Source organism: Salvia miltiorrhiza, chromosome 3, assembly GCF_028751815.1.
Source record: "Salvia miltiorrhiza cultivar Shanhuang (shh) chromosome 3, IMPLAD_Smil_shh, whole genome shotgun sequence".
Classification (NCBI taxonomy): domain Eukaryota; kingdom Viridiplantae; phylum Streptophyta; class Magnoliopsida; order Lamiales; family Lamiaceae; genus Salvia; species Salvia miltiorrhiza.
Genome location: NC_080389.1, coordinates 42,987,593 through 42,999,625, shown reverse-complemented (window position 1 = coordinate 42,999,625; position 12,033 = coordinate 42,987,593).

Here is a 12,033-nt window from a genome sequence, read left to right as displayed (position 1 = left end):
AAAACTCTGGACATAAAACACTATTAACCCTTATAAAAATAAAAATTACTTTATTCATAAAATATGCTTATCTGCATTCATAATGAGTATACTTCATTCGTCCCCTAAATAACTTTCTTGTAGGGGACGACACGGGTTTAAAGAAAAAGTTATTAAGTGTATTGACAGTGGAAGAAAATTGTTACTCCCTCCGTCCCACCGTTTGAGTCCCTTATTCTATTTTAGGATGTCCCAAAATAATAGTCCATTTCTTAAATTTAAATTAAATAAAAATATTATTTTACTAAACTATCCTTATTCAATATTTTACTTAATGTAGTCAAACATAGGATTAAGTGAGATGATTAAATAAATACATGCATCTTCCTTAATGTTATCTACATTAAATAGAACAAAGAGAATAAGAAAAGAATCGATCATTGATGTTTCATCACTCTACCCATAAACACTACCTCCAATCAACACACGGCAGCGACACTCATCCATCGATTATTCCCTCCCTCGCCATCTCCTTCGTGCTTTATCCCCCGCCGCCATCTCCCTCGCCTTCATGTCTGTCACTCTCTGCCGATTGCCCTCGCCTCACCAGACTCTCGCTTCACGCTCCTAAATTAGTAAGAAAATTATTTTTTCTTCTGTTTATTAGTTATTTCTGGAATGGAAATTTTTCTTTCCTGTACTCCGTTGCAGGTAATCGTAGAAGAACATGATATGCTTTCTGTGCCGTCGTTGTCTCTTCTTCGAAAATCTTCTTTTACAACTATTTATGTTGGCCATAATACATAACCTGGAAATCATATGCAGGTTGTGTTCAATATTTTAGTCTATTGTGAAATTCGCTACGAAAATGCTAGTATGCCATTGAATTTATTGTAGATGTACGATGGAATAATTTAACATGTATGGTTGGGTTTTGTCCCCCATTTTCAACACTGTCTAGCACTAGATTTGAATTCTGGATTTGGGCAGAGGATGACGAAGGAGTTGGCGGTGGGGAGGGGAAGCAAAGAAGATGGTGGGGGGGGGGGGATTAGAAGTTAGACACGCCTTTGTTTTCCTTAATTACGTGTATTTTCTGTTTAATTTTTTATTTTTTTAATTCTGACGTGTAGTATCTACGTGTCACTTGACCGGAACATGTCAAATACCGGATCGCCGGCTTATTTTTGCGGGCCACAAATAAGAAAAAAATGAAACGATGAGTGTTATTTTGTAAATATGCTTAGGGTGGGATATATTTGAGAAAACGCCCAAACGATGGGCCAAAAACTGATATTTACCCTTTTGATTATGAGATTATCGACCGCTCGGAAACATAAAATTTACGGGCAACAAGCTCGTTTTTTTTGTGTTAATTATGTTTGTAATTGGTTTAATGACTTAATTTTGGATTTAACTAAATTTATTTCTCGATATAACTCAATTATTGTTGTTTAGTTAGTTACTATTTGATGATTAGTGGCTTAAAATTATGAAAAATATATTAATGGATATACACAACTTTATTATATTATTTTTCTATTTGATTATTAGATACACGACTTAATTAATAGTTAATTGATTAGTTTTGAATTATTAGTAAATTCGATTTTCACTAATTCAAATTTTATTATTTGACTAATTCAAATTATTAGTAAATTAATTTATAATTTGTTACTTTGTAGATTTTTTAGTACTTAATTATTGTGTTGTCAATTCATAATTGACTAGTTAATAAATTAATTAGTACTATTTGACTCTCACGGGAACAATAGACGAGAGCATAAATTAATCATCTTTATTTATTGTACTGAATTAACTATAATAAATGTGACTATACATTCATATGAATTTTAAAGGTAAGAAAGCTGCAGAAATCATGTAGTACTATGAACTAATTGCATTAAATTTGGAAAAAAGCGGCAGCAACCTCAACCGTTGGCTGGCAACCTATATTCTAATGTACCATATTTAATTTCCAGTTGAAATATATATGTATTTTTTCATAAATAATGGATAAATTCAAGATTTTAAACTATAAATTCGTGTCATATATTATTGTACTAAATTCATTGTAGTAAATATGACTATACATTCACGATTAAAGGTACGAAAGCTGCAAAAATAATGTACTATGAAGCAATTGTATTAATTTTGGGGAAAACAAAGGTTGCCATCTCCGCACCAACCTCAATCGTCGGCCGGCAATCTACTTTTCCGGCCAACCTATATTGTGATGTAGCATATTTAATTTATAGTCGAACCATGTATTTTTTTTTTCTTTTCATAAATAATGAATTAATTCAAAATTTTAAACTATAGTTTAATAATAAAAAAATTAAAAATCATTCAATTTTAAATTACCACTACCGACATCAACATTTTAAAAAATTGAAATAATTTGTTACTTTTTCAGCAATTGACCAAGACGTAATACATAATTGCCAGCATCCAAGATTTATTAGGAAGTTCATTCAAATTTGGACATAAGATCAAGTTTTTTTATAAGATAGGGCATTTTTATGTATTAACACTACTCTTTATGGACGGAGGTAGTATTCATTATTTTTTTAAACTTGGTGTTTCAACTTAATTACAATAAATATTATATATGAGTCTCTTTCTATCCCACAACACTGTAAATAATGTGGATCATCTTTTGTACTCATAACTCACTAAACTAATAAATTTTAAGTTGTGTTATAACGTGAGATTTTTAAGAGGAGTCAGTACATGAAATTATTAATTCTTATATAACAAAAATAAAAAATACACACCTAAGATTTAAGAGAGAGAGAGATGCATATAAATACGCTCCTCTCTTTCATTTTGTATATGACTTTTGAATTTTTTGTGTCAAATAGCTAACTTTTGATTTTGTCAAATTCTGTACAAATTGAATATGATTTGACGTTTATGTGACACTCGAACATGTATGAGCCTCTTTTACATCATTACGACGTCATTTATACTTAAATCGAAATTAGATTTTTTCGAATATGTTTCATCCCATCTCAAGCGAAATTAGGGCTAAATTTAGCAATAAGTAGTATTTTTTAGGCGAAACAATCTTAAATTCAAATTGACATTGTTCATGTATACAAATTTGTCTTCTTCCTCATCTTGATTTATAGAGTTCTACACATTTTAGGATATCTGGGCAATTTTTTCAAATGGCTTCGACAAATTCTTTCATTTTCGGTTCTTTATTTTTTTTTCATGCATTTGTCATGTTGCAATCTACACCAATTTAGATTGAACAATAGTATTTAATATATATATATATATATATATAGGGAGAGGTTCAAATAAGAACCACTAATAAAATAAGAACGGAGAACCATTTTAAGCCATTCGATCATCAAGATCTACGGTGGATGCATCATCTTGGTGGATGGATGCAGGTGCTGGGTTCGAATCCTGAAGGGAGCAAAAAAATTATTTTTTTCGGATGCATTAAATTTAATAGCGGATGCATTAATTTGTATAGCAGATGCAGTAATTTTATTGGTTCTTTTGTTCTCACGATAATTGTGGTTCTCACTATAACCGCACCCTATATATATATATATATATATATATATATATATAGTGCAAGAATCTAGAAAAAATGAAAATTTATAGAAGTCGTTTGAAAAAAATCGCTCAAATATCCTACAATTTGCAAAATAGTATATCAAGATGAGGAAGAAGACATATTGTATACGTGAAGAATGCCACTTGGAATGTAAGATTGTCTCGCCATAAAAATGCTACAGCTTATCGACGAATTTCGCCCTAATTTCGCTTGAGATTAAACAAATTTGAAAAATCAAAATTTTCCCTAATTTCGTCCTAAGTTTAGGTATGAACGACGCTATAATGATGGATGAGAGGTCGGCACAAGCCCGACTTCCACATAAGCGCCAAATTGGTTTCAATTTGGTCGAACTATAAAATTGTGAAAACATTGAACAAAAAAAAATGGCGATTTTACAGGAAAAATCAAAAAGTCATGTGCAAAATGAAAGACAGAGCAAAATCCATGCATTACAAATTTAAAATTATGAAAACATTGAATAAAATCGAAAGTTGATGATTTTATATAAAAATAAATAAAAGTCATGTGCAAAATAAAAGAGGGAGCAAAGTTTATTTTATTTATATGAACTTTTTCCTAAAGAAACTTAAAATAACCAATTTTTTATTAAGATTACATCATTGCCCTTATTTTATTCTCCTTCTCCCACCTTTCACGTAATTCTCTCCATCTTCTCCATTTCTCTTTCTCAATTCACACCCATTGTTGCAATCTTGCGCCATCGTAACCTTTCTTCACAAGGATTTCTAGCGCCGTATAAGACGGCGGGCTGCACAACGTGTGGAGCATACCGTCTCGTCAGGTCTGGCTCATGAAGACACTGAGGCCAAAATCAGTGATCTTTAAATCTCAATTCTTGTTGAGGAATAGATTATCGGGCTTCATATCGCGGTGGAATATGTCATGTGAGTGATAGTAATCAACGATAGATATGAATTGCTTCCGACTGAGATCCTTGCTAAATTTATCTTTGGCAATCTTGGTGAAGACCTCGCCACTCTTGGCGAATTCTATGATGCAATAGACCTTGGTTTTGGTGGTCGAGGGAGTTTCAACCAACATTGTGGCTCCACCGTGTTGCCGACTAATGTTACCATTTATGAGTTATAGTTTGTTGGTTAAGTAGCAAAAACATCCCTAATATTTACACACAAAAAAATTAACTGACTCCTTAACATTATGTTTCGTCCAACTTGCTTCCCATAATTCACAAATGGGGCAAATGCCTCTCCCGACTAACAATTGGCAAACGAATGTCCAAAAAATTCGATTTGTTTTTTATTTTCACAAAATAGTCCAACATGTAACTTCTCCCGCCAATTTTTGGGCTAGCACTGTGTTAGGTCCTGAGGGTCTCGAATAGGTGTATGGGGGGGGGGGAATACACCTATAGGATATTTTTGCACAATCTACTGACCTCAATCAGAGGGATCTCAGTCAGAGATCAAAACGAAACTTTGCATGCAAACAAAGACTCCTGTTTTACTGAAATCAGTTTTGACCAACAGGGTTGACGACTGATACTGAAAGCTCTTCAGTAATGAGTTATCAGTTAAGTTGCTGGAACTTAACTGATGCAAGTAAGGGCTTCAGTCGTGTTTGCTAAGATAGAGATGATATCACTCTTCCTGACTATCAGAGGATAGTTCAGTCAGATCAATATCATACGCAGCGGAAATTGAACTTTGTTTCGTAATAGCCTCGGTGGAGCAGGTTGTTGGTTTAAGGTTTCTCTTTGCTGTTAGTCAGTGTTCAGTTTTATCAAATGAAATAGCACAAGTAAGAATGTAAAACTGAAAGCTGTAAACAACACAGAGACTTTTACGTGGTTCGGAAAAACCCTTTCCTACATCCACGGTTGGTTGATCAGACCAACAATCCACTCCGCAAGTGCTTCACTGGTGCACTGCAAACCGTACCCGTGTGCTTTTTTTTATCAGAAAAAAATAAATTGATTAAAAAGATAGCAGGTACCAGAGGTACCAAAAAATACAGAATACAGAAAGGGAGCAGGAGAAAGCAGAAAAACAAGGAAAACCAAAAAACCAAATCAGGAGGTCTAAGTAATCAAAGCTTCAGCAGAGAACCACCTTCTAAACTCCGAGTATGGCGTCACCAGGTTGAAAGCCATTTTCCAACCCCAAAGTATCGACTTGATTTCAGAAAAAATCCTATCCCTATTCCACATACCTTGTTTGAAAATGCAGTCATTCCTCTTCCTCCAAAAGCACCAAATCGTGCAGATCCACACACTAAGAAGCAGCTTAACGTAATCTTTATTTCCCAAATTAATGAAGGCGTTAAAGTGTGCTTTCGCCTGTGACTGGGACGCTGTTTGCTTGCCAAGCCAAGAAATAATATCCTTCCAAATAGCATCAGTTTTTTGACAAGAAAAGAAGAGATGATTAATCGACTCCTCGCAAGAGTTGCACAGCACACACAGGTTCCCCGACTGGAAATTCACCTGTCTCCTCCTAAGATTATCGAAAGTAGGAAGCCTTCCTCTAAGTACTTTCCAGGCTGTGATAACTGCCTTTGCCGGAGCCGGAGCTTTCCAAATCAATGCCATTTCATTCTCGACCCTACGTTCATCCATCGATCGAGACTCCAGGCCAAGAACATTATAGGCCGATTGAACTGAGAAAACTCCATTTTTGCTAGCTTTCCAGCACCAGCTATCTTTCGAGCCTGCAATCAAACGAACATTACAAATGGATGAAGTAAGCTGTTGAACTTGATCAAGCTCTCTCTGTCGAAGTTCACGATTCCACTTCAAGTCCCATCTCCACTCCCCCTCAATCCAAGTACCCATACTACTAATCGCTCCCCCCTTGTTGTTGCTAAGATGGAATAACCGAGGAAACAGTTCAGACAACCTAAAATTTCCTGCCCAACAATGATGCCAAAAAAGAAAACCGTCCCCCTCCCCAATTTTCACCTCCATATTGTCTCTAAACCACTTCCCGCCTTCTCCACCACTCATCTCTACCACTTTCTTCCACCACCCATGTCTAGCTGCCTTATTCCCAGTCACCCGAAACCCTCCCCCATCCCAAGTGTGATCCCCCTGACAAGTCTTAATAACTTTAGTCCAAAGAAGATCCTTCTCCGAAAGAAACCTCCAAATCCACTTAGCCATAAGAGCCAAATTAAACCAAGAAAGATTTTTAATATTAAGCCCTCCCATATTCTTGTCGACGCACATGTCTTCCCATTTTACCCAATGTATTCTCCTGGCTTCCGGTCCTCCCCCCCAAAGGAACCTGCAAAAAGCAGTCCGAATATCTGACAACACACAATTTGGAATTTTTGAGAATGAAAGCTGGTAAATCGGAATTGAGGCCAAAACAGAACGAAGCAAGGTTAGTCTTCCTGCAAACGAAAACTTGCGTTTCTTCCACCCATCAATCTTGCTCTTGACTTTATCAACAAGGTATTTCCACTCCGAAGACCAAGAAAGACGCATCCCAATTTTAATGCCAAGGTATTTAGTAGGTAATTCACCGACACTACATTTAATGATATCAGCCATTTCCACGCAGAGAGCTTCCTCAATCCCGATGCCAATCAGACGACTTTTTTCGAAGTTAACAGATAGACCCGACAGCGCCTCAAAGAGTCTAAGGATACATTTAAAGGCCTACGCATTCTTTTTTGTACCCGGAGCCACAAACATCGTATCATCCGCATATTGAAAATGCGAAATTCTGAATCCACTTTGCCCAAGCTCGAGAGGTACCAACAGACAAGCCCGGATTGATCTTTCAATAAGGAGATTCAAACCTTCGGCCACGATAAGAAAGAGGAACGGTGAGAGAGGGTCGCCTTGTCTAAGGCCTCTTTCAAGTTGGAATTCTCCAGAAGGACTGCCATTGACCAGGATGTTTGTTGATGCTGAACTGAGACATCCACTAATCCACTTTCTCCAAGTTACGCTGAAATTCATCTTCTCGAGCATGATATCCAAGAAATTCCAATCGACCGTATCATAGGCTTTTGCAAAATCAACTTTGAAGAGCAGAGTGCTTTTTTTCTTCCTCTTAACTACCTCTATAATCTCATTTAGGGCAACCACACCATCGAGAATATATCTACAGCACCGTACCCGTGTGCTTGCCTGGTGCACACAACCGTGAACTGAAGAAAAACCCTTCTTCAGCACCCACACTACCTCACGTAGGATTTCCCTGCTAAGCACACCTCGTGCTCAGACTTTTCACTCAGAGTTCAGAGTACCTCCCTGAACTCCGAACCACTCAAACACTCTTATGGGGGGGGAGGTTTGAACGAGTGCCAACTATACTTACAAAGAACAACTTCTTTGAAGCAAGTTTGACCTTTGGCTTCTGGGTAAACAGATATATACCTAGGGTCTAAGAGAATGTATGTAATCAGCAGTGACTGATTTTGGCTTTGGAATTCTCTTCTTCGATTCAAGCTTTGGGGCGGTTAAGCTTTAGGCTGAGTAGCAATTTTGGCAGAGCTTCAGCTTATGTCGTTGAATCGGTGAAGGTTGAAATGATCCTCGAGCGCTATTTGTAGGAGAACTCTTGAATAGATCCGTTGGCGTAAATCGTCCTCAAGATTTCTTCCGTTGGAGAGCAATTCGAATTTGGGTTGAGGCTTCAATCTTCGAGGTTTCTTGTCTGTGTGGAAACGGCTCTCTTTGATGGACAGGAGATGTGACGTCTCTGAAAAGTAACCACCAGATAGGAATGACCTCTGCAGAGATAAGATATTCTGAGATCTCTGCATTTAATGCGGCTGTACTTGTGCGTACGTGGCTTCCTCTGAACGTTGGAAGATCAGTCCTAGGAGGAATGTTCAACTGATACTTGACTTTAGTATCAGTCCTTTGCGCGCATTAAATAATCAGTCTTCAACTGATTCTTCAACTGATACTTCAGTTGGTATCTGCAGTCTTCAGTCTTCGTTCTTCAGTCTTCAGTCTTCAGTCTTCGACACCGCAACTAAACTAGAAACGAACTCTAACACTTGAGTTCAAAAACGATTCTAGTCTATTACATATAAGTCCTATGAATTTTGGTATCATCAAAACAAGGGTTAGGATATTCCACAAGGTTCCCAACACACTGCCCGTCCCCGCACTATGCTCTCTGGCCAGAGCATGGTGTTTCTTCTTTACCTCAACAACAAAGTCATAGATATGGTTTTGATCGACGAGCCGACAACAATAGTGATGGATGGCGGCGGAAATTCTACTGCCGCCACCACCGCCTCGAAACACAATTTCTTCAAAGAGCCCTTGTTCTAGAAGCTTCTGGCATCGAGCAACATCAACAATCTCAATTGCCTCGTCATAACTAAACAAGCTCATTAATTCACAACAACAAGAAGTGGCTGTTGTTGGGCATCGCGGACGAGGTCGAGAAATCGTGGCAATTTCGATACTCGTACTAGAACAAGCAGATCAACGTGTTGACATCGGGTGGAATCTCTTCATCATGAAGAAGAGGCTCGATGCTGGCGATATCGTCCTCTTTGCTTGTAACACCCCGATAACTTAGATTTATTTTATAAGTTTAATTAATGGTATTTTCTTGTATAGCTTATTATTATTATTATTATTATTATTATTATTATTATTATTATTATTATTATTATTATTATTACTATTATTATTATTATTATTAATGATTCCTATTAGAATTAAAACTCCTTTTATCATCTTTATTCTTTATCTTAGTAGGAGATATACATAGAAAATAATTTTTTTATATTTATCAAAAGCTCTTTAGAAACTAGTATAAATATGGGATCTATTTTCAAACCCTAAAAGAGACGGACACACTAATTAATTAGGGTTTTAGAGAGCAGAGAGGGCCACAAACGTGGGGAGTCAGATTTTCGCAGGAAATCAAGTTCTGGCAATTTCAGGAGAACGGCCATAACTTCCTCCACAGAACTCCGATTCAAGCGAAACAGGCGGCCACGGAAATCTCTCTCGAAGACGAAGAAGTCGTATTTCTGGGAAAAATACGATTTGAGGACGTTTGAGGCTTCAAACGAAGGCTTGAAGCTGACTGGTCTGTTCAGCTGCGATTTTGACGAATTCTTCTGGTGCGGCGCTATTAAGACCTCGTTCCGGATTTTGATTGAATTTATTTAGCTTCGACTTTAAAGGTGAGGGATTTTACGCTTATTCATATGGTTATATATGTTTTTATTATCACTTGATTACTTGTTTACGTGCGTCTTATGACTCTGTTGTTATGTGTGATCATGGGACCTAAGCCATTGATCTATGTTATGTGCGATCATGGGACCTAAGCCATTGATCTATGTTATGTGTGATCATGGGACCTAAGCCATTGATCTATGTTATGTGCGATCATGGGACCTAAGCCATTGATCTATGTTATGTGCGATCATGGGACCTAAGCCATTGATCTATGTTATGTGCGATCATGGGACCTAAGCCATTGATCGATCATGGGACCTAAGCCATTGATTTATGTATGTGTTTGGTCATGGGACTTAAGCCATCGACTCAAACTATGATTATGTTTGTCAAGGGACTCCGGTCTCTTGGCGTATGTTTGCAAGTATGATAACGTGATTTGATTATATATGTGACGTATATGAATATTTTGTTATGTTCCTCACTGAGTATATTTTCAATATGCTCTCCCCTTATCTTTTCAGTTTTGCAGTTTCAGAGTCGAAGTGGCCATGGAAGTGGAGAATGACTAGGGATAATGATTTTACACTGAACATATCAGTTGAACTTATTAAGTTTTATTTTATTTTTATGATACTACTTTAGTTTTGGCAAGATGATTTAAATTGATTTAAACTTTTATAATTCAAGAAATTTTATTTTATCTATTAGTTTTCAAAGATTTTATATTGAAAAGTTTATGAAAATTGGGGTGTTACATTGCTCGCCACCCCAACGACATCGGTCGCCTTTCTATTGGGCGACGACGGAGGTAACTACATGTGGACCTTTGTAAAACAAAAAATATCAAATTTTAAAAAAAAATTGTTTGACAGCCATTAATTAGGAAAGGCATCTATTCCATTTTGTAAACGATATTGCACCAAATAAATATTACTGGTCGGGCTTTGGAAATTGGAAGGACAACTGCTCAACCAATTCAAAGCACATTTCAAGTTAGTTGGTGAAAGTGAATATATGAGATGGTACGTGTCACCTCATTATTTACATTTTGCTAATTTTCTATATGAAAAATATAATATAACAATATATGCATATACAGAACTACTCAATTAGATGATTCAACTGACAAGTCATTTCAATAACTAAGACATCTGTATGTATTCTAAAATTACACATTCACACATACATTAGTTATACTATATAAAACTACTCAAGTAGACGATTCAACTTACAAGTCATTTTAATAAGTCAGGCATATGTATGTATCTGTATTTATTGTAAAATTACACATTCACACATATAATACTAATTGAAACTTCGATTTAATTTTGTTACTCCCTTCGTCCCAACTAATTTGATCACTTTAATTTCTTTTCGGCACAAATTTTAACTACTGTTTAGTGTGTTAAGTGTAGTAGGTGAAAAAAAAGTAAAAAGTTGAATAAAGAATTTTTTTTTTACCATATAAAGAAAATGATCAAGTTAGTTGAGACAGTTCAAAAAGAATTAGAGATGTTTTTTATTTTTTATTATTATTTTTTTCGTTAAACATCTACATAAGGGATCCTTTCAACGCATGCAAGCACACATATACTAAATGTATAAATAAGTTGGAATATAACTATCAAAATTTTACATGTAGGATTTCATAGAAATCTTGTAGCCTCCACAGAACTTATCAGATGGAGCTATAAAGAAGATAACTTGTTAGATGCTGATAATTAAACTTAAATAAATAAATTGGTGTGGCCAAATGCACCCAAGACTACCTCAACCAAACACCATGAATATCAGTTATATTCCTCTTTTCCCATTTCTTTATAGTTGCATTATCATTGATGAAAAAATTGTGGAAAATGTATATTTTTCTTTTACACATTTTCACTCTTTTTACATGTTTTATGAAGTGGATAATTTTTCCAGCGAAGTTGAAAATTAATGCAGCGTAATATGCAAATTATTCAAGGCATGTTTGTTTTACACATTTTCATTTTCGACTTGCATCTTTTGAATTCCCATATTTTTTACCATAACAGCTGAATATAATTAATTATGGAAAATATCACCGCACGTAGGTAGGCGGAATTAAATTTAAGACCTTTTACAAAGGAGAATATTTGGGTGCTCATATATTTTAGCATAATGTATCAATAATATATATACACATATATTCACAATCATCCTCGTTACTATTTGGAATTTTAAGAATTTTTTATTCTTATTTTTCTAAATTCTCCATTTTATGTTTTTCAATAATTGTCAATCAATTAATGTAGACATTACAATAGCATAAATAAAAGAACTGAAGATTACTCGAAGTCTGAAAACC